This window comes from Pangasianodon hypophthalmus, chromosome 5 (assembly GCF_027358585.1).
Source record: "Pangasianodon hypophthalmus isolate fPanHyp1 chromosome 5, fPanHyp1.pri, whole genome shotgun sequence".
NCBI lineage: Eukaryota > Metazoa > Chordata > Actinopteri > Siluriformes > Pangasiidae > Pangasianodon > Pangasianodon hypophthalmus.
In genome coordinates, this window is record NC_069714.1 from 25,954,107 (window position 1) to 25,978,537 (window position 24,431).

At 39.4% G+C, this 24,431-nt stretch overlaps 1 protein-coding gene across 3 annotated transcripts in view; it reads left to right on the forward strand.

The window, feature by feature from the left end:
* Window positions 1–24,431, forward strand: part of pde1a (phosphodiesterase 1A, calmodulin-dependent) — a 146,458-nt gene that overhangs the window by 93,027 nt on the left and 29,000 nt on the right. The gene's annotated exons all lie outside the window — the stretch shown is intronic.

Genomic DNA, 24,431 nt, shown 5'->3' on the forward strand with positions numbered 1-24,431 from the left:
GATGTTTCACTATCTGCTGGCTGTCTTTCACTCTTTATTAATATGGTCTATAATCAGTATTCCAAATCAATATTCGAGCTCAATATTCCAGTGCATGAAGAGATACATTTAACGCAATAGTTAAAACATTTAGAACTGCTTCTCTGTAATACTATTCAATATGATGTGATTTATTATTGTGCAGTTTGATTTTATTTAAAATTAAAGCTTTGAGGAGTCAGACACCATGCTTCTTTCACTGGGATTGACAGGTAGAGAGGCCACGCCTCTTTCACTGGGACTGACAGGTAGAGAGGCCACGCCTCTTTCACTGGGACTAACAGGTACAGAGGCCATGTCTCTTTCACTGGGACTGACAGGTACAGAGGCCACGCCTCTTTCACTGGGACTGAAAGATACAGAGACGACGCCTCTTTCACTGGGACTGACACGTACAGAGGCCATGTCTCCTTTGCTGGGATTGACAGGTAGAGAGGCAACAGCTCTTTCACTGGGACTGACAGGTACAGAGGCCACACCTCTTTCACTGAGACTGGCAGGTAGAGAGGCACCGCCTCTTTCACTGGGACTGACAGGTACAGAGGCCACACCTCTTTCACTGAGACTGGCAGGTAGAGAGGCAACGCCTCTTTCACTGGGACTGACAGGTACAGAGGCCACACCTCTTTCACTGAGACTGGCAGGTAGAGAGGCACCGCCTCTTTCACTGGGACTGACAGGTAGAGAGGCCACGCCATCTTCACTGGGACTGAAAGGTACAGAGCCCACACCTCTCTCACTGGGACTGACAGGTACAGAGGCCATGTCTCTTTCACTGGGATTGACAGGTACAGAGGCCACACCTCTTTCACTGGGACTGAAAGGTACAGAGGCCACGCCTCTTTCACTGGGACTGACAGGTACAGAGGCCATGTCTCTTTTACTGGGATTGACAGGTACAGAGGCCATGCCATCTTCACTGGGACTGACAGGTACAGAGGCCACGCCTCTTTCACTGGGACTGACAGGTACAGAGGCCACACCTCTTTCACTGGGACCGACAGGTAGAGAGGCCACACCTCTTTCACTGGGACTGACAGGTAGAGAGGCCACACCTCTTTCACTGGGACTGACAGGTGCAGAAGCCATGCCATCTTCACTGGGACTGACAGGTACAGAGACCACACCTACCTCATTGGGACTAATTAGCACAGAGACCATGCCTCCTTGTTTGAGACTGATGGGTACTTTCACTTTCATTTGGATTGGCAAACATAGAGGCCACATCTCCTTCACTGAGATTGATAACCATAAAGGCCACACCTCCTTCACTAGGACTGACAGAAACAGAGGCCAGACCTCCTCATTTGGACTGACAAAAATAGATGTTCTGCCTCCTTCATTTGTAATGACAAGCTGACTGCGCTGGCAATTTTGAACTTGATTTTGAACTTGATTGTGTTTTATTTGAAATTATTCACTTTTTATGTTTTCTTTTTGTTTTAAATCTGTGTTTTACATTGCTAACTTGGGCATCATTAAAAACAGCGGCCTTGCTCTCAATGTGTCTGCTGAGAGTTAACAGAATGAAAAATGAAGTGAAAACGAGTTCCATCTGGTCAGTATTACTGTGCAAAGTGCGACTGTGTGATGGTGTGCGGTGTGTGTGAGTCATAAACCCTCTGGATTCCTTTTCTTTTCTTTTTCTTAATTTGTTAAAAAGTCGAGCTCTTACTCATCAGAGTTTGGGATACACACCAGTTACTTTTACACAGAGCTCTGGACTCTTAAAAGGAAATAAAGCTCTCTCCTTCATGGTTTGTTTATAAATAATGACATCCCGCCCCAGGCTGCACTTAAAATCCCATTGGGTGGTGCATGATGACATCTGCAATTTATCTCGGGCCTTGACTTTGATAAGTGGCCCATGGGTTACTATGAAGCTCAGATGAACTGAGTGAGTCATGAATCAACTCTCTCAAGCCTCACTCTCTCACGATGCTCTGGGTTTGACCTCATGGATCTTGTAGATGTAAGGAACAGCTTTATGGACGACCTTAAAACCTTTAAATGTCAGTGTTTACGTGCAAAGATTTTCATAAATCTGATTGGCCTCATTCTGACTGCAGATTCCAAATGAACTGTTCATATATTGACAACAAACTCAGCAATCTGTTGAAAATCTCAATTAACATGCACAGATTTATTCATCAAAATATTACCATAACACTGAGAAATCTTTCAGTTTTGCCAGAGTGTGACAGGTAGCTAACATTGGCTCAGTATGTTATTGAAGTTTCCAGATAGTTTGCTTTTAAACTAGTTTTAATCTATGTTAGTCTCAGCATAATCTCCCCCAAACATCCTTATTGAGTGGATTTTCACAGACTTTCCACATTCAAATGGATATAAATTTCATCCGACATCCATGGTGTACTCCGTTCAAGTTTAAATGTTTGCAGGAACATTTGTTATTCCCATTAACCTATCATTGAGATGAGTTTAAGAGTTAGCTTCATCAGAATGACTGATTCCAATTTAGTAACAATTTCAGGATGGTAGTGTTGTTCCATCACCTTATTATCTAAAGTTCTGGAGGCCACTGTGCATCACCAGCAGAATGCAAGTCGGTTGGCAACACTGGGTGGAAAGTATGTCCTAAACTTTCAGGGCATTCATTCATTCATTCATTCATTCTTCTTCCACGTATTCTGGAGGGGGTTGCAGTGGCAGCTGAGAAGGTCAGTTCAGGCTTCTCTATTCCCAGCCACAGCTTTCTTCTCCTTCTGGTGGATTCCTAGATGTTCCCAAGCCAATTGTGAGATAATTTCTCCAGTAGGTGCTGGGTCTGCCCTGGTGTCTCCATCCAGTGGGATATGCCTCATACACCTCAACCGGTAGCCAACCAGGTGATACCGGTAGCCAACCAGGTGCCCAAACCACCTCAACTGGCTACTCTTGATTTGGAGGAGCCCTTAAGGCCAACTATATCTAGTCCACACCTTTTCAATCTCACACCCTAATTCAGGCTATTTCCCTGCCAGTAAAGTGGCATTCCATGTTCCTAAAGCCAGTTTCCATCTAAAACTGTCCATCACATGTCTACAGTTGACTGGCAGTGCACCTGACCCCCACCCTTCATCTTGCAAGATGGCTCTATTTTGATGTCATTATTTTGGGCTGAGCCTAACAGGGTTATGTGGGTGGCCTGCTCACCAGATACATGCATGTGGACACCATTCCCAGGCCTGGTGGGTCCCAGTAACCCTAATCTGGGCAGATTACACATAGTCATTTTTGTACCTTTCATGGTGGTCATTAGGATCGCTCTTTGTCTGACCTCTCCTGTCAGATCTGTTCCCCAAGGGTGGCTCTACTGGGAGCACTAAGTTCCCGGTGACATAGGTTCACTGAAGTACACAAGCCCCTTCACCACATCAAGGTCTCGAGCCATGAAGGGGTTGTTGAGAGTATTGACTAGTTGAGAGTGAGAGTAGAGCTGTGTAGAATTTCAGTCACAGCACAGGCACTATAGGTGCATAAGATGGGCAGACATCAAATACTTGTCAATGTTTTCACCATGATTAGCCATCATAAATAATAAATACTACATCCATGTTTTCTTGACACTGAGGGCCAGATGTACTAAGCTGTTTGCATCTGTTTTTAGGTTGAGTTAGACCGTAGTCTGTGTGGAAAACCTTGTGTTCTTTACTAAACTGGCGTAAAGATGTAATTTAAGTGCGCTTTCTTTGCGTCATACATATTAATCTGAGGGAGAATTGCACAAAAACGTGTGAAGTCAGCTCAAAAAGGGTGGAGAAGTGGGAAGTGTGACTGCATATTCGGTTACTAAATGTTTGGCAATTAGTGATGGTCGGATAATTTTAATTTACGAAAAAATACAATAATATGAGACCATTGTTGGTGGACCGTGGTGAATGAACTACTTAGGAAAAGTATGTCTTTTAATACTGTTTGTAAATTGGGATTTTTTTGGCTTATAGATGTGAAGAATACATTCATCAGTTTTCCTTGTATCTAACAAATAAATTCCAGGCAGCACTTTTGTGACATTGCCAACTTTCCACATGTTATAGACTTTGTAGTCGACCACAAGAAAAGTGGAGCAGAGTTTCATTCCACACTTTTACATGCTTATTCTGTACACAGCCGACCTTAGCTTTTTATTAAAAGCAATTAGTCATTAAATGGGATATTAGCCATGTTAATGTCCTTCACATCGTTTACTTGTACTGACATGAGTCATTTACTTATACTGACAAGAACTTCATTGATTGACACATCATCTTCATTGCTGAAATTGCATTTCCTTTATAGTTCTGATCTTTTCTGATGGCTCTGTGGTTGATCATTTTAATGTTTCAAAATAGCTTTTAAAATGCAGTTTGTGCCTCATGTGTTTACTAGGCGAACCCAGGCACAGTTGCATTTTGCAGACAGGCAAATTTCTGTTTTCCATAGTTCCTCATGTCTATCTATCTATCTATCTATCTACCTATCTATCTATCTATCTATCTATCTATATACATACACACACACACACACACACACACACACACATATATATATATATATATATATATATATATATATATATATATATATATATATATATATTTTTTTTTCATATTTCAGTAATAGATCAATAAAAAATGTGGTGTTGTCAAAAATTTTTGCAGCGCTTTCTACTTATGATGTGCTTTTTGTAACTGTTTTCCCAATGTCCAAATTGAATAACCATGTTATCAGGATGCTTGCCACATTTTAGGACAGTTTGGAAGTGAGTGCTGAATGCTATAGTGGGCCACTTGGGACCCCCTTAAGACAAAACCAAAAGCTACATCAATACAATTGCTGTTTGTAATCTTAAACATGGGGCATTTTACATTTGCTCAAGGCTACAATTTACCTGAAGTTCAACTGTCTACTGTACTTGGATCAACAGAGCTAAAACCATATTGGGGTTATGGCCGTTTCTGTGAAAACATCAAAACCATGATGTCGAGGGAAAACAACGCTCCATTGCACATTTTTCTGAACTGAGATCTTGATCACTCTGGTTATGAAAGCCACAGAGGACATCTTTTAAATTACATTTTCATAGCCTGCTATGAGGTTCTTTAATTTGGAGCATGGGACAAGATGATGTTGATGAGCTTTAGCTGAAAGAAACTATTTTTCCTGTAGGAATTGCTGATGTGGTCATGAATACAGATTGTAGTAGTTGCAGATTCCAGTTATGAGACTCACACGCATGAAGCACATTGGTAACAAAAAACAGCTGCACACAGCTTTAGGAGAGGTCTTCACACGTCACGACACTTCCATATGGCCCAGAAGACAAAACCAACATCATGCACAATTTTTAAATCAAAAGGTCTTGCTTTTGCTGTAATTATCTGAAAGCACGTATTCAGGGCATGCTGTAGGCTTGAAAATGAGCCAGATGTGCTTCTGAAGCCTCACCTGTTCTGAATACATCTGTTAATATAGTTGCCAGAGAAGATTAACAGACTAAACAGTCTATAGTCTAACAGCAGCTCTGATGGTCGTTCTGGCCGCAAGACAAATCACAGCCTGTTCTAGGACACTATTGTTTCTATAGAAACAATGTACACAAGGACTTGTCGATGTGCATGCATGGATTACACATGCATGGATTAAAAAATGTGTAATTGTTGAATTGGTGAAGTTTTCTGTAAGGAGTTGGTTATTTAGCTTTTATGGAAGGAGTCTCCATTGCTAATGCAGAGATAAAGCTGTTCTGTTAAGTTTTCTGTCATGGGAAAATCTTCAGGAAAGAAGGATTTGCATTTTGTTGTTTTTTTGGTATGGTGGCAAGGTGTGGTTTTTTGTATTATTAACTTCAAGAAAGAGAAATAAAGAGAGGCCGGTGATGGAATGACTTATAGTGGTTATAATGTAAGTGATAACAAGAACTAACTTGTTTCGTGGACGTCCCGCAACATTAAATGTAGCTACAAATGGATAAAAAGTATGACATTATTCTTTAATTAATAATAAATTGTTAGACTTGGAAAATTGCTGTAGTGAAGAGGAATAAAATGCTTCATGACATGCTGTTATTGGAAGATAATCTTAAGGGAGGTAACAGCATGCTTGTTTAGGTTTTATTCCTTATATATTCAAAATGTTCCCGTTTCACTCCAGTTTTGAAGAATGTAAAATATCGTTTTCAAATTGTTACTTCTTCTGTAACTGTAGAAAAGACAGGCCATTGAGGTGTTAATTTATCAAGTGACATATTTAATCCCAACTGTGGTGTATTTTCCTTTATAGCTGCCATTTCAATCCCTGAGAAAGTCCAGCATGACCACCATATTCAGCAGATCAAGTCAACACAGCTGTCAGAGGGAAAATCCCGTGGCCCTTCATTTCACTCACGCTCCTCTCAGCCATCGAAGGCCGGCCAAGTTTAGGTCTTGCCGAAAAAAAAAATCGGACACTGACATAACCTAGCGCTATCTTTCCCACAGAGAATAGCATCTCGCGCACACCTCGCCACAGAGAGGCCGCTCATAAATCATCGTCCTGGCGATCACACTGTCTCAGTCGGATTTTGGCTTCTTTTGAACAAAGAAAACAGCACAGTGTTTTTATCCACAGCTCTCACTACTCTTGTTACAGAAACCCAATCCCTGCAATAAGCCTGATTGTTGAGAAACAGTTTGTGATTGTGCTTTTGCCTGTCTCGAGAGGTTCGCCTGTAGAAGATTTCTCTTCTGAAAGGTTGCAGGTCCACAACAGGCATTTAGTTTTGCGTGGTTTCTTCAGGAAAGAAGATCTGCCCTGTGGACGAAATTAAGAGCAGCACTGCTGTAGAAGTTTTAAACGGTGCATGTCATGTGATTAAAATCCAAGTGTGTGTTGCATATGTTGCCTTTGTTGTATGTTTGTTTATGCAGCAAAGAACTAAATATATCTTGCATATAAGCATATTTAACTAAAATTTGTCTTTATTAGATGTTTCTAAACAAATATAACATTATTAAGCCTATTTCTAGATATTTTTACTGAAGCTTGAAATTCTTATTCTACTGGCAGATAATTTTGCTTATTACAAGTGTTTATTTCTAGAAAGAAAATTTTCACCTGCCAATAGAATAAGACAATTAAGTTCAGAATTAGGAAACATGTCTTCACATAGGCTTACTGGTCTTATATTTGTTATAAATTAGTCTCATATAATATTAGATCATATAATATTAGATCTAATAGAAATATTAGATCATTTTTCCTTTATTCAAGATATTCTCACTTGCTAAGATATTATCATTATTTGCAGTGTATTGGTTGGGAAATGAAACTCGTTTTGCATACTGATTTTGTGATTTATTATGAACAGTTCTTGTTTACTTTCTGCTTTCTCGGACTCCTTTCTCCTTATGTCTTGTTACTCCGCTATAAAATCTAAGACCTTTAAGCGGTCTTCATCTGGACCCTCTGGAGGACCTCTGAAAGGTCTTGCAGTATGTAGAACCCTACAACAGTACTTTCCTATTAGAGACAAGTAGAACCCCTTTAGGAAGCTAAGAAATTCTTACTATTCCAAAGAACCATTGAGAAACACTTTTTTTCCCTCCGAGAACATGTTTACATGTGTGTATATATGTTTTTGGGATGGCCTCTTAGCATTTTAAAAAAATTAATAGCTATATAAGCCTATTTAGGTTTTTCTTTTCTCATTTTCCTTTTTTTTGGCACTCTGGCAATTGCCTTATTCTGCTTGACAGGAGACAGGTGAACATGGCCTCCCATCTCACCCAGATAGCAGGGCAAATTGTTCTTTCTTGGACTCTAGTGTCTTAAATCCTTTTGCTGTAATTAATCTCAATCAACTACACATTTTGATCATCAAATGTCTATGTACATATTTTGTACACTTGATGCTTTACTTCTGCTTAGAGCTTTCTGCACTCTTATTCTGTGACTCACTTTCTGTTGCTGTGAATAATCCCACATGGACACCCTAAATATTTACACTCCCCAAAAACAGTTCAAGTCTCAACCTTGTTTCTGTGGATAATCTTACCTGGATACTGTAGATTTGTACCTAAGAACTGCTGCTGTAATCATAAACCATGTCCTGTCCTCATCCCAGGACTCAGAATCTGCATATAGAATCTCTACTGTATATAGAATATTGTACTAAATACTAAACTGAATCTGAGTCCAGCAGTTTCTGTAAAATCAATTATTTAAAATGTCAAAACAACAAAAAAAGGCATTTGTATTTCATTGATTGATACCTTTTAATTAACGTATGAAATAAGTGATTGCGAATGTAGGCTTATTGATTTTTCAGAGCTTTGGTGCACTTATCAGAAACGGAAGCATAGAAAGACTATCTCTGCTCCCAAACCTACTACTGAGATAAATGTCAAGGACTTAGTATCTGACCTCAGATTGCTTTTTTGTAGGGTTTTTTTTTTTTAAGTGGAAAAGGTCCAAGTGTGTATGAGAACGGCAGCTGTATCATCCCACTGTCTCATTCTACCACGTTCTACTGACAAGTGTTGCATCTTTTTTTAAAAAATGCAGTTTTTAGCTGGTGGACAAAGTGATTGGCGAAAGCACTCAGGAAAAACTTTATGGACAAGGTTATGGAAGGGCTGGAAATTTTATTTATTTGGTGTGAAGGCTAACATTACGCCTTCATGTCACTACAATTAGAAGTAAAATGGAGAAAAAATATAATTTAAGCATCACAGACCTGACCTGCGAGTAAGCTTTCTCTAGACACAGCACTATTTTATAAAACACATTATTATTTTCAATTATTGTATATAGCATTGTTAATGTGTGTGTAAATGTGCCACACATATTAAATAATGAAAAAAATAAACACATGTTCCATCAAATTCCTATATTTAAAGACATCTTCACTGTCCATTCTCAGAATCTAATGAGACTCTATATGAGTGCTTTAGATCAAGCTTTTAATCTAGTTTCTTCCTAGTTTTTTTTCCAATAAAATAAATTTCTTATAAATCTATTTCTTACTTAGATTTTCTAATTTTAGATGATTTAACCCATTTCTTGACGTTTAAACAATAATACATGAATACAGATTGTTCAGAAACTGGCATCGTAGTTGTATAGTGTTCATATGTGTATCTACACAAGTGTTAGAGACACAAAATCTGATCCTTGTTTGATATACCAACTGCGTTCTAGTATTTCTGTTTGTCTTTCCGTGAGTGTACGTGTTTTCTTTATAAGAAATTCTTTCTTTAAAAGAAACCGGACCCCATTTGAATAACAAATACAGAAATCATCTCTCAGTCCCCTAAAACGAGCCATCATGGTAAATGAAATGTGACATGTTTATTTTGCGTCTCATTACGTGTCTCATTGCGTCTCATTAAGCGAACGCAGGCTAGCAAACGGCGCCGAGGTAAAGATGGTGGAATCGGATCTGACAGCTTTAAAAACAGGCTTGCTGACACGGCACGCCACTGACAAGTGGTGTGTCTTTTCTCTGCTCTGATTGGTTTGGAAAGGCTTGCTGTGTGTGTTCAGTGTGGTGGTGCACAGCTGCCATGTGTCTGTGTGTGTGTGCGTGTGTGTGTGTGAGCGATGTTTACTGTTGGGATAAAAGCTGTGCTGATTCATTCACTTGCTGCACAGCTGCGTGACGTCCCAAACACTTTCACAACACTAACCACATGCTCCTCACAGCAAGGACTAGGAAGCAGGAACCACTGACACATGATAACTCTATCTTGTTTCTCTCTGTCTCTACTTCTCTTTCATACACACACACACACACACACACACACACATGCAAAAGCAACATGTGTACACGTCACTAGAGTATTTCATACCACAGCACTGTTGAATTTTCAATTCTGATTGGTAGAAGGTGTTGAATAATTTTCAATAACAGCATCTCTGACAATTGTTCAAATCACAAGTTTGTATTAATCCATTCATTCTATTACATTATTGCTTCTATAGTAACAACTTTCACAGGGATTTATATGGTGGACGCTCCACAAAACAGATTAAAAATGTTTGAAGTTGTTGACTTGGTGAAGTTTTCTGTAAGGAGATGTTTATTTAACATTATTTGGATGGAAGGAGCCTCTAGTGTCAGCACTTTGAAACAGTCAGATGCAAAGTTGTAAATTTGTCAGCCATGGGGAAATCTTCAGGATGGAGGGCTTTGCGATTTATTTTTTTTTGTCTTATTAAAGAGAAAAAAGAGAGGCTGGTGAGGTAATGACTTTTTCTAGCTCCCATAAGTGATACTTGTCTTGCTGAGGCTCCATAACATTAACTGTAACTATAAATGGACAAAAAGTGCTTTAATGTTGTGGAATGTCCACAAGACAAGTTAGTTAGTGTCTCCTAACAAAAAAAAACTTCACCACATCAATGATTATACGTTTTACTTTGTTAAACAGCAACATATTTTTTAAATTCTGTTTATTATTAGCCTTAGATTATGTGGGGTGTGCGCTGTACAAGTCCCTGTGAGTGAGCTGTTACTATAGAAACAATAACGTATTAGAATGAGCATATTAATATAAACTTACTGTTCATGTTACAGCCGGAACTACTGTCCAAGCCATGCTGTTATACAAAAATAATGCACACCTTCTAACCAATCGTGTTTGAGAATTCAACCATGCTGCAGTATAATTTTTCTTTAATTAATAAGTTCATTAATGCGCTGTTGTCTTTTTTTACTCATCTTTTTCTTTTTGCTTTTTGCCTGTGCGGAAAATGATTTTCCTTTTAGGGATTCATAAAGTTTATCTAATTTTTTTTATTATGCCTTACTGTAAAAACATGAATATAACCAGCTGACCTCTGCAGTGTTGTAAGGGAAGCCATCTTAGACAACTGGAATTTTTATTGAAAATAAGAATGCAGTTTCACAATGCTGTTTGAAGCAAATGTATAAAAAAGTGGGCATATATTTATGGAGAAAGAAACAGTGGGGCATACATAGACACACAAACACAAAACAGGTGCACACTAGCAGTAACAGAGCCATGACATGATAGCGGCAGAGACAGGACCAAAACTGAAACAAAGGCACATGGCAAAACATAAACAAAAGCACATGATCACCGCTATGGGATCTGGAATGTGAGAAACTCGTGACACTATGATGCTAAGGCTGTAATTTAAGCACAACAGCCAGCATACCTGTCCTTAGATGATGTGTTCTGCTCTGAAACGCCCAGACCTGAAGAGTGATTGAAGAGAACAGCATCTCTGTGGGTTTAGGAGTGTGACTGGGACACTGTGTGATGGCTTGATGATAAGCAGAATGAGAAATTCCAGCAAGGACAGACATCCAGAGAAGAGCTCGTCTGCCAAAACAGGATTATCGAGACACAAGTCATGCATTCAGGGGCTCCGGGTAAAGCCGTGAGAGTGCACAGCGGAGAAACGCGTTTACAATATGAAATAATCCAACCGACTGTGTATATAGGGTTGAGAGTTAGGGGCTGCCAAAGGGCTGTAGAATGACATGCTTTTTGTTTAACTGGTGGCGCCTTGAAGCTGAACACAGAAGTGCCCAAAATACAAACTCTAACTTTTGAGTACATAAAAGCAGCAGGGATAGCGCTCTCTCGCCACTTCAGGCCTCCATATTTTCCTGTTTGGCACAGCTGTGAGTGTTTGGGTCTGTAGTAGTGTGTTTCTAGTGCTCTGAATGACATGTCTTGAGAGTGAGAACAAGCTGGACAAGCATCAAGAGGACTGGAAATGATCACGGTCAGTCTCTTGTTGGAAGGAGCTACCTCTAATTATGAAACATTTTGAGACAACTATTGGACGTAGCATGAATAGAGTTAACTTAACTGGTAGCATATGGAACATATAATACTGTCACTGTGTCGCATTATGTAATGACTAATGTTCGGTTCTGGAAGGTTATAGAAGGTTGTGTCAGAGAGCCACTGTTAGGGCCATTGACCAAAAAAAAAATCCCCTTAATTCTCAGTTGCTCGAAATGGATACTGAGTCATTCACCAAATGTTTTGAATAAAAGATTCAGGCAAATAAATTCTAGGTAAATGTATTAGAACTGATTTTCAATAGTGGATGAAGAAAGACCCACAGATTTCCTAGACATATTTCTGTTCTACATTCCCACTGCACTAAAGGAACCTTGAATGTCACGTAAAAATAATAAACGTGTCAAGCTGTGTGATGGTGACGTCATTGCAGGGCACTGAAAACATGGAGGACTCTGATGGACTCTGATGGAAACATGGAGATTTCAAGTGTTCTTTATTGTTTTGCTGATGAAGGATCTTCACAAGAACTTCAAAAATAGCTTTAGGAATCATAAAAAAGGCGGTATCGAACATTTTGTTTATTTATATAAAGGAGCCGAGGACCACAAATTGGTGCATAGTTTGCTGTCTCGGTTTTGATCCCAAATGGAAACCCCAAAGACATGCAATTCCATAAACAGTTTATGTCCAAGTTTATGGATAATTTCACATGGATACGGTTAGAGACCTAAGAACTGCAGCTGTAATCATAAAGACTGTCTATGAGACTGGGACTCTTAAGCCCCTTCCACATGTACAGTATACAGATATTTTTGAAAACATACTTTTTTTCTCTGTGTTTTACCCTCTTGTATACGCAAAAGTGGTGTTTTGGGTTCACTGCCTTTTTGCACCCACCCTCCAAAGTGTAGACATTTTAAAACGGCGTTTTTCACTGTTTCAGTGTTGACAAGAAAAACATACTATTTTTTTGAAAACGCTGACATCATACCATCAACCTGCGCTTGTGTATTGCAGTTTTGCGTGTGCTATGAATGTGCTAGGACTCTGTTTATCCTGGCTGCTGATCAGATTGTTACTCTGTGGTCTGTAATTTCTTATCTGATAACGTGTTTGTAATTCATTTTAGCTTTGTTTTATTTCAGCCTCTTTTGGAGGCGCCAGAACGATACATGCTGTACTCCTTCTGAATCAACCACTACAAATCACGCTGCGAGATTTCAGACCTGGACAAACACTTTGTTTAGCGCAACTTCTACTTCAATGTCAGTCCACACATATAAATCCTTGTGTTTGTCACTTTTCATTTTAGAACTTTTGCCAAGCACTGCCCTGATCAAGCAGTTAATGAAGATGAATGAATGCATGAATGAATGAATGAATGAATGAACAAGCTTTTGGCCATATTGGTGTTTTTCTGTTTTTTGCATTTCACATACACATGCTCTTAACATTATTCTTGAGGCATTTGACATAACAGTGTCATACTCTCACAGTGCTGACATGCTCGTAAGCGTTTTCAAAACGTTTTTGCATTTTCCTGTGAATGGAAATATTTTTTGGAAAAATGAAAGGGTAAAAACAACATATTAAGAAATATCCATATACATTTAGATGGAGCCTAAATCACAGTCTGCTCATATGGAACATATTTTCAACACTCTTAGTACTGTATGTCTTTATTCTTCTACACCTCTACTGTAATGATTTATATTCCTGCTATTCGGTGTCACCCAGAAGAGGATAGTTTCCATTTTGAGTCTTCCTCATGTCTTCTCTGGGAGTATTTCTTTGCCACTGCTGCCTCTGGCTTGCTCATTACTGATTTAAATCTACATCCAAATTTCTATAGAGCTGCTTTGTGTCAAAGTGCTACACACCTCAACTGAATTAAATTGAACATTGCAATAACAATATGACTATTGTTACAAAGAGGGGGCTATTGAAATATTTTCCTCACTGTTAAGTTCCTAGTGAATTCTATTCCCAGTGAACTATTTCTTTTCTTATCTGAAAGACAAAAAAAACACACACAACTTGCCAACCTTTCAACAGAAGTCTGCATGGAGAAATGTGAGGCAAAGAAGAACACATCCGTTTGATTAAGAAATAAATGAGGCACGAAATCACATACAAGTGCCCATTTCCCAGTGCTTGTTTTTCATGCCTAAAAGGAGCTGATAGTCATCTCTGGAAACATCACACGCTCCTGTGTACTCCTCTCAGTGAATTTTAGGAATGTGGAGCCGTGTGAAGGCCTGGCAGCACTCGCAGTGTCCCCAGGGGCTTTGAGTGACGGAAGCGAGCCTCTTCGGAGGACTTTTATGCAGAAAATGGCAGAGCAGGCTCATGGGAACGTTCTCGAGGTTAAGCTTCTTCTCCAAGCTCATGTGACCAAGACAGTGATGTGATGATTCTGTTTGATCAAGCAATTTCCATAAGCTACAAAATCCCTCCAAATTCTACAGTACCATCTGACACCTCTGCTAAAAGTCCACTATCAAGAACTAACTTATTTCATAATTTGCCAAAAAACTTAAACAGTGTTTTGCTCAATTGATATTTATTAGTCAATAATGTGCAGTAAGCTGAGAGAACATTTTTATTAGGTTTCTAAGCTTTGATCTCTAGAGCTATGAGGCTAATGTAGCTATCAGTTATAAAAAGCTTATCTCGACCAGTTTATCATTATGTAAACTGCATGTCAAAATGATCACAAACACCTGAAAAGATATTGTTTGACTTCATAAAAGTATTTGTACAGGCAAGTCTATTATTATTTAGACATGCAGTCTACACCACATGCAGTGAAGAAGCTAATAAGGACAAGTTAATATATTTAAAATGATGGTAGAAGTGAACTTCTGTGCTAATGTGAATGCTTAAAGTGCCCCTGAAATCAAAACTGGTGTTTCAGAGCTTTTCGTTCTTGTCAGTATACTGTATCTAGACAGAAAATACCAAAGCAAAAAATAGTTTTGGAAATATTCTCATTCATTACTTCCGGTAAAATGATTACATTTTTTTATGGCTCATGCTGTAGTAATCTTGTGTTCCTCCAATTAAATGCTTTCTAGAACTTAATATATGTATGTTTATGTCCACGGGGTGGGTCTTGCTTAACGGTAGCAGCCCATTTGTGTTTTCGTGTTTGTTTTCGGCCTGTGCTGAAGAATAAATAGTTGCAGTTTGTTCATTTTAAAGAAGGTGGAGTTTGATTGAATTGGTGATTATGTAGCAGGAGCTTTTTCGAAAGAGTGTCTCACCAGCTTGGGACTCTTCAATGCTGGAATGTTGCTACCTCAGAATGATTGAGAACATGATTTCTGTTTCTTTTAGAGTAGATAATATTATTTTATCTACTACTCAGACACATCCGATGTCTCCCAGTGACGATCCTTCGGCTCTCCGTCACCATCTGTGCCACTGCTGGCTGACCTCGGCGCAAACATGTATGGGCAGAAAAAAATCCAAACTCACACAACATCTCATCCTCTAGGATATTGTCCTTGTTAAAGTTGACTGGAGTAGATAAAGGCGGCAGGGAAATTTTTTTTTAAAAAATGCTCTTGTTAAACTTTTCGCTGTTCTCCATATTTAGCTAGTTCGCTAAGCTACTGTGAACTCTGTTTAGATTCATTGGGGCTGTGGGATATCTATCTTGAACGCTATTGGCTGTTGTGTAAATCAGTCCAGTACTTCAACGTGCCATCACTATGACTTGGGAAATACGGAAATGCGTCAACATACAGGAAAAAGGAAATATGTCAGCATACAGGAAAAGGAAATACGTCAGCGTACAGAATCAAATAATGAATCTCAAACCATTTCACAGGGAATTTAAATAAAGGCAATACTTCTCTCCACTCCTGCAATTTTAATATCATGTAGGGGGTCTATTACTATCTACTTAGACTTTAACGTAAATCACATGCTATGCAGCCTCATAAATGGTTTTGATGGAAAGTTATCTAGACAGTAAGCCTTGAGGGATGGACCACTACTAAATCATCATTGCAATGGTTTTGCCATTTCATGTTATTTCCTCTTGAAAGAACACCACAGTTCCACTAGCCTATTACAATGACAGTGTAAACAACACCATGACAGGAAATATGAAACCAACTTTTGCTATGAACCATTAGGAAAAAGTGCACAAGAAGCAATTTTCAGACACCAAAATATATTTGGATATTTGGACCATACTGTGTGTTACATTTTGTCATTTAGTGGACTGGGTTGAAAAACCTTCTCAGGAAAACAGCTGCTCTTGCTCAAGTGTTAGGTGGCTATGAAAAGCCTTAACCATTCTGGATTTGGAAAAAGAAATACGGAAAGCTGGGCGGATAAGGACTGGTCCTGAAGGACGCACCCTGCTGTGAGGATAGTGCTGATCACTCCTCTGTGGCCTGGAAGGGTCCGGATGCGGCTAAAATCGGACAGCCTTGTGCTCCACACTTGTTATTGTTTCTGTGAGGTCCTAAATGAAGCAATGCATGTGCGTCTGTGTGTATGTTTGTAAAATATATATCTCATATATCCCGTTCCAAGCAGACCTTTATAGACAGCTATTTTAACATTATTTTGGTTTCCACCGGAGTCCTGCCATGTGTCAAGGGCTGTGTCCAATCCCACAATGCAGTGCAGAGCCGGTTCTTGGTGCCAGACTGGAAAGGAATGCGGTATTGTTTAGCTCTGCCAGCGCTCGAAAAGATTGCCTCATGTGTTTTGTTTACGGCTGTCGTATGTGTAAGGGAAGTGGCACACTTAGACACACACACTCGGTGGTTAATACATCATCTGGAGGATTTGCAGATGTCAGGAGCTGCTCTGTCCTTGTCTGCTGTGAGAAACTGCATGCAACACACACACACACACACACACACACACACACACACACACACATACACACACACACATGCACTGATGGCCTTCGTATGAACTCTGATAAGGAGCACAGCAGCTGTAGAGAGAGAGATAGAGAGAAAGAGAGAGAGAAAGAGAGAGTCTAGTGACTTGTGCTTGAATCTGACATGCTGCAAGTTAAATACAGTAATAAATGTACAAGATCTTGTTTGTACAGTAGGAGCTATCACCATGGCGTGTCTTCTTCTGTTGTCTAAAACTTTGACGTTATTACTAGTGATGTGAATTCCATCTCTTTTCAGTGAGTCAGATCATTTGGCGCAGCTCACCAAAGAGAGTCGACTCTTGGCTCCTGAATGACCATATTTTGCCCAGTGATTGTTCTTTCCCTAACTACGGCTGAAATCGTTCCATGAAATTCCTGCATTGCATTCCCAATGTAGGATTACCAATGAGCTCTTTGCACTTTCTTCTTAGTACAGCTCCTGCATTTCTGATTCTTTCTCTATGGTGGGAGTTTACAGTCAGTGTCTGTAAGAGCTCCTGAAGAGGACGTTCAACTGTATGCTTTATCATACATGCACAACTACAGTGATAATGCTTATTTTGTATATAACTCATATAAACACCTTATATGCATATAGCAGTAATAGATAGAGAACCCTAAAGGACAAGTTGCTGTCTCCCTGTACTGAATGTGAACAATGCTGCTGGAAACGTGAAAGCAGGACTATTCCAAAACAGAAATGCATCATAACAGTGAGCTGTATTAATGAGTACTAATGCTCTGTAATACCTCATATACGTGCAGTGTTTAGGCTGTGTGTGCTGAGTCACCATAGCCAACCCAGAGACAGATTCTTAAGCTTTTAATCTACATTATGCTTATGAAAAACAAAACCGCCTCATTAGTGAGCATGAAGACAATTACACAGGCTGTGTGCAAATTAGATTGAAAGCAGCAGTCAGAATGAAGGCGAATATAAGCCAAATCATCTTGAATAGGGGAAAACAAAAAAAAGAGTGCTTTCAAGACCAAATCGGTATGTATGTGGGTCAATTTTTCTCAATCCTGGTCCTGGAGTACCACTGCTCTGCGCATTTTGGTGTTTTACCTCCTCTAACTCACCCAGTTCAACCAGATTCAGGCTTGTGATTTAGTTAATGAGTTGAATTAAATGAATCGGGAGCAAGGAACTCACTGAAATATATAGGGAAGTGGTATTCCAGGACCAGGATTGAGAAACACTGATCGAGGTTTCACCTTGGAGGACTGAGCCCAATTCTAAAATTAATTATTAATTAGCACTCATATCCAATATTCATTCTTTCATTAAGTGATTATCTGGGTCAGGGTTGTGGTGGATCTGGAGTCTGTCCCGGGAATACCGAGTGTGAGGCAGGAATACATCTTTGGTGGGATGCCAGTCCATCAAGACACACATTCACACCCTTATTCACACCCAGGAGCAATTTTAGTACAGCCAATCCACCTACTGGGATGTTTATTGGAAGGAAACCCACATGGACACAGAAAGTAACCCAAGATCAGGATCAAACCTGGGACCCTGGAGCTATGAGGTAGCAATGGTACTTGCTGAGCCACTCTGCGTTATAAATCCAGTACTGTTTTCTTAACCACACAGGACCGCCCACAATCACCAGATGTTGCTACGTTTTGGCAAAGAAATTAGTGAGATGAAAATCTGATGTGGCTGCAGCTTAAGCCTTGTTGTGAAAATAAGAATTACAATGTTACACTACAAAACAGGAGTTCTTCCTGTATAGCCATTAAAATATGATGACAAAGTGATTTGATTATATTGATGAATCTTAAATGTAATAATGCTTACTAACTGCATTCTCTTGTCGTTTCTATGGAAATCCATGAATTATGGAATCTCATGGCTGTTCTCATGTCTTACTAATCACTGCCTTTTTGTAATGATGCACAACATGTTGCTTAATGAAAACAGAAAAGAAAAGCCCTATAGCAAGTCCAGCAGGTCTATTAGTACCAGTACTGAACAATCGTGGTATCAGACAATTTAGAGTAATTTAGTATTGCAACAATTTTTTCAGTAATGGTATCTCATGTTACTGTGTTTATTCCCCAGCTGTTCAGGGAAAAGTTCAATGAATGGAAAATTAGATTGCATCCAAAAACACAGAGTGCTCACATTCATGATATGGTGTGAATGGCTTGATAAAATGTAAACCATGATGAAACTTTAAATCTCTTCCCAATACTTTACTTTATCATGCTTTGAAAAGCCTGCCCAGAGAGTTAATGTGATAGTGATACACCCTGTGGCATTTGGCTATGTTTATGTGTGTGTGTGTATGTGTGTGTGGGTTCTAGTGTGCTATTCGGACACACACACTGTTCCTAAACCTTTTTTTGGCCAATAACCCCGCCTCCACACCCACTCCACTGAGGCTATTAGCTTGTCATAAGGGCTCGAGGGGCCGCTAGAATGAAGAAAACATAACGTCACATAAAGGCTTGCTCCCAAATCACCCTTATCGAGTTGCTGACCTTTTCTTTTGTCACTCAGCCTGACCAGATATGTCCCATCTATCACTACAGCAACACATACACGTACAGGCTGCACACGCAGACTGTACACGCGTAAGCAAAGTAAGTAAAAATAGCAAGCAGCAGTCATAGATGTAGACGCTTTAGAGATTAATTCTGTTATCATACTCACTCATGCGGTGTCCTCCAAGTCCACTCCACTGGGAATGTCCACTGAAAGTTTAGGCATAGCAGCCTGTTGGCACTAAAGCTAGGGATCAGGTTCAAGTTCCAGTTGTTGTCTTTATAGGGGGATCCAAGGACACTGCTGGCTTTATTCTCATTGAAAGAGGAGCATGAAAAGGTCACATCTGGGCTTTTCAGAGGTCTCTTTTTCAATATACAACTATATGGCCAAAAGTATGTGGACAAACCCATATGTGTTTGTTGAATATCCCATTCCAAAGCTGGTCACCCCTCTGCTGTTATAATAAGCTCCACTCTTCTGGGAAGACTTTCCACTAGATTTGGGAGTGTGTCTGTGGGGATTTGTGTTCATTCAGACACAAGATCATTAGTGAGGTCAGGCATTGATGTTGGGCGAGGAGGTCTGGGGTGCAGTCAGTGTTCCAGTTCATCCCAAAGGTGTTCAGTGGGGTTGAGGTCAGGGCTCTGTGCAGGACACTCGAGTTCTTCCACTCCAACCTTAACACACCATGTCTTCATGGAGTTCGCTTTGTGCACAGGGGCACTGTCATGCTGGAACAGGTTTGGGTCTCTTAGTTCCAGTGAAGGGAAATCTTAAAGCTACAACTGATAAAAGGCATTCTAGACAATTGTGTGCTTTCAACTTTGTGGCAACAGTTTTGGGGAAGAACCACATACGGGTGTGATGCTCATGTGTCCACATACTTTTGGCCATGTAGTGTAGGTTAACACCAAGATGAGTTTTGGCCACCAATTCAATCTATCATTGAATAAGCCCATAGATTGTACTTTTCAGAACTCACTGTTGGAGCTAGTCAACTCTCCTTTGTGTTGATTCAGCATCAGAGAACAGAAGAGAAGAGAAATGGAAGTAAGCCAGGCAGTATCCCATTTTTCCATTTTTCACTCAACATTTCTCTGCTTACCTGCTTCATCTAGCTATATTTGTGTAGCAAAACGGCTGAGCAATGTTTAAATTCTGAGTAGACGGTTTAGACAGATTCCCAGTGACATGAAAATGTTAGCCAAGCTAAATTGTTTGACTACATCCCAAACCGCACTACTGCACTAACAGAGTATGCCAAAATGGTACACCACATTAAGTACTACAACATTTTCTCTTTTGTTGCTTTTCTCTGCACTATAGAACCCTGAAGAGTTTTTTTGTTTGTTTGTTTGTTTGTTTGTCCCTCTATCTAGCACCCTAGAACATTTGGTTTCCCTATCAAAGGTGTCACGTAGAACCTGTTGAGGAAGATTAAAAAAAAAAAACTTAAATATTCAAAGAACCCTTGAAGAACCCTTCCTAAGAGAGTGCTTTTGATACCCATTACACTCCCAGCTAAGCTCAAGTAGGGTCCTTGAACTAACCCACTAAAACTTTCTTTCATTTTTATTCTTGTTATTTTCACATCGACTCTAGTTTCATGATCAGGTTAGGTCTGTGGTCACTTGTAGTTTTGCTAGACTTTAATACTGTCTGTCATATTCTGCTGCTGGATCTCTTGGTAGCTTACATAACTGCATTTTCAGTTCTCAATGTCCAGAAGTCAATAGCCCGGCTTCTTACCAACAGCTGATCTCACCTCCATTAGTTATGACACTAGTTCTGGCTGCAGTTTATATTAATGTGCTTGTTTATAATAATGTGCTCATTCAAATACATTATCGTCTCTATAATAACAACTTACAAAGAAACTTGTATGTTGGACGCATTAAATTAACAGATTAAAAAAAAAAATCTGTAATTTCTGTAAGGAGACATTTAGCATTTTTGAAAGAAGTTTTCAGTGTTAGCACTATAACTTTTCTGAGGTGTGAAAATCTTAGAAGATTTTGAGATTTGTAGTTTGTCAGGAAGTGTAGCTTTTTTTTTTGGTCTGAATGATTTCAAAAGAGAGAAAAAAAGAGAGGCTGGTGAGGGAATGACTGTTTATAGCTACTATAATATAAGCAATGAACAAAGAATTAACACAAAATTAAGTAAACTCTTCTTCATGCTTCTGATGTTGTACCCATCATTTCTGCATCCTTATGCTTTCTTACCTTGAACTACAATCTTTTTATAGGCTTGATATAAAATTGTCAGTATGTGTAGGACACTACAAGCAGATTTGCACAAAGGACCGACATCAAATTTCCCTGTGAAAGTCCCTTTCCAATCCCAGACGCTAGCTTTTGTCTACTCTGCAATTACGTGGCATTATCAAAACGGCAGGGCCTCGATTCACTGTGTCGAGCTGTAATTTGACAAAATTGCCACACTTGACTTTGAAGAGCCATTTCATATTCAGTCGCCTCTGTCTGTCTTCTGGGAGCTGATGTTTGGGAATATGTCGACAAAAACATGCTCTTTCGAACTGACAGCACAGAGCGGTTCTCGACAACGACATCAAAATAAGACTGTCCTTTCACACTTCTTTTGTTCCACATGACGTCCAAGCCTCTTCAGAATTTATCAAGACAATGCCGTGTCCATGTTTTTTTTTTCATTCACTTTACCCTGTTTTTAGTGTTGTTACAGTGAGGAGTGGAGCTTGCATGCCTTTCTCTCTTTTTGTTCTTTTTTCTTCACAAAAGCACCTCCAGTCATGACCACTGAAATCTGCCTATGTCTCCTCTGATGTGTTCCACGGTGATATTTTTTAAAACTGAAAACTCAGAGCTCTGCATAACTAGTCTTATAGGAATTACACCAAACAAGAGCACTTTAGGTGCTTTTTGAACAAAATCGTAAGATGATTGCGAACCCCACCACAAAGCCTAACTCCCCGCCATTTAACAAACACACATGACTCCATGTTTGAGTCCTCTGATTTTGATCCTTCTCTAAGATAACTGTGATTTGCTAACAGAAATGACCAACACTAAGAAGCACTGCTTTATTTAATAGCTTACACTTTGTAGTTGCACTTTGTAGGTATAAAATTACTGACTGTAGACTAGTTAAAGATTGTAGCTCTTTTTTTTTCCATGTCCATTTTCCATCTTCAGATCTGCCAAAAAGCAAAAGATTTTAAATCACTCATCTAATTATCTTTACCATTAAACTTATTTGAAAAATGTTAGATCTGACACATCATTGTAGGCCTGTTTAATTTTTTGTTGTTGTTGTTGTTCGAATTTTTAGTCTTTTTTTTCTCTCTCAGATGAAAACTGAAAATGCCATTTGCCGAAATTTCAGTGTGTTCCTAATAAAAATGGTTAGCTGATGTTATATGCTATATGCTTGTCTAATTGCAAGATTTTATTTAGCAATTTAAAGGTATCGGGTCAGCACATCTTTCAAGCAGGAAAATCAGTTCACATTGGAGACTTCAGAACACCTACGATGATTGGCTCATCTATTGTTTTTATTTATTTATTACCAAATTTTGAGTGATAACTCATACTAGCATATTCTGACATTAAAAATGCAGAGCTCCTACTCAAAATGCATAAATGTTGGCAGGTCTGACAATCTGTGTTAATTGTCCTCTTGTCCTTTATCGGTCACTTTCTGACCACAGGTCTTCTGTTGGCTGGAGATTTTTGATTGGTGGACAGTTTATAACACAGCACTGACATAAAAGCTCCAGTATCACTACTGTACTTGATACACTCATAGCAGCACTACATTCTCTGCCTACACTGAGAGCAACGCACCAATAAAATAATATCTGCGGTCACATGTTGGTCCCTTTCCATTGATGGATGAGGTTTAGGAGGACTGATACACTGTGCATAGCCACAGATGGACTACAGTCTACTATTAAACTGTGTACCTAATATAATGGCACCTCCGGGTGTAACACTAGTGCTGCTCTTGGGAGAAAGCACAAAAAAAAAATTTTGTGCTTTGAAAGGCTTGAGAATCGCATTAAAGACACATTGTACTGACAATCCATCAATAACTCAATAGCGTTTTGTTTCCGGAAATCCATTTTTCATAGTTCCTTTTGTAATAGAAATTATGTCTTACTGTGTGTATTTTCTCTCTCTCTCTTTTTTTTTTAAAGATATGCACTTTCAAATCTGCTCCAGAGAGAGATTCTGATAGTAGGCGTTAAGTGGTATCTGTAAGCCAGGTGTCAAGATCCCACACTGTTTCTGCTGCTGCTAAACTTCCATGAGGACTCACAGTGTTGCATTAAGGACTGCTGGGTTTAACACAGGCGAATGCTAATCAGACACCCACACACACACGCACACAGACACAGAATGGTGTATTTGCTCAATGAGCGAAGGCAGATATAAAGCAAAAACACTTCATGTATCCAACACAGATGCGAGTGGCCACATGGAGCTCTGTTTGGTGCACCAACACATCACTGTTGTGTTTAAATGATGACAGGAAATACTAAGATGTGCACGAGATAGATGTTCAAATCTGTTTTGCTCGGTTTAATGAGTTCAATAGTGCTGCTCTCTGCTTGGCTAGTTGCAGACACAGAGTGGGCCGAGTCTTTTATACCTCTGTTAGATTAGAGTTTCTGACAGACAGACCCAGAATCCCAACAGCTCATGAACAATAAGCCGAGGCTAATCTCTGAAGCGTGGGATTGATTGAAACATTGGCTTTTTGCGGATTTGTGGTACAAGAATGGAGTGGTGTAGACTGGATCTGTCGCTGGACTTCTCTGCCTTGTATGAAAATTTTTTGCGTAGTTCTCCTTTTGTTACCTTTCTGTAGTGTAAAAGTCATTTTGGTGTGTATAAATATAATATTATCATTGATTTGTGTGCGCGTGTGTGTGTGTGTGTGTGTGTGTGGTTACTACTTGGAAGTATGTCTGACAATAAGAGAGTCTTATCTGCTTGTTTGTTTGCATCGGATCTGGCCGTATGTCTGTAGATTTGTCTAGGAAATCCGATATGGATATACGAGTCTGATTTGGTTGCATATGCGTCTGATCTGGTCATGCGACAATCTGATCTGATTGCATGGGAATCTTATCAGTTAATAGGCACTTGATCTGGGAGGGTATGGAAGTCATTTCAGGTTTATCTGATCTGTGACTCTGTGTGAGTCTAATCTCATTGCGTGAGAGTCTGATCAGGCTGTATGTGAATCT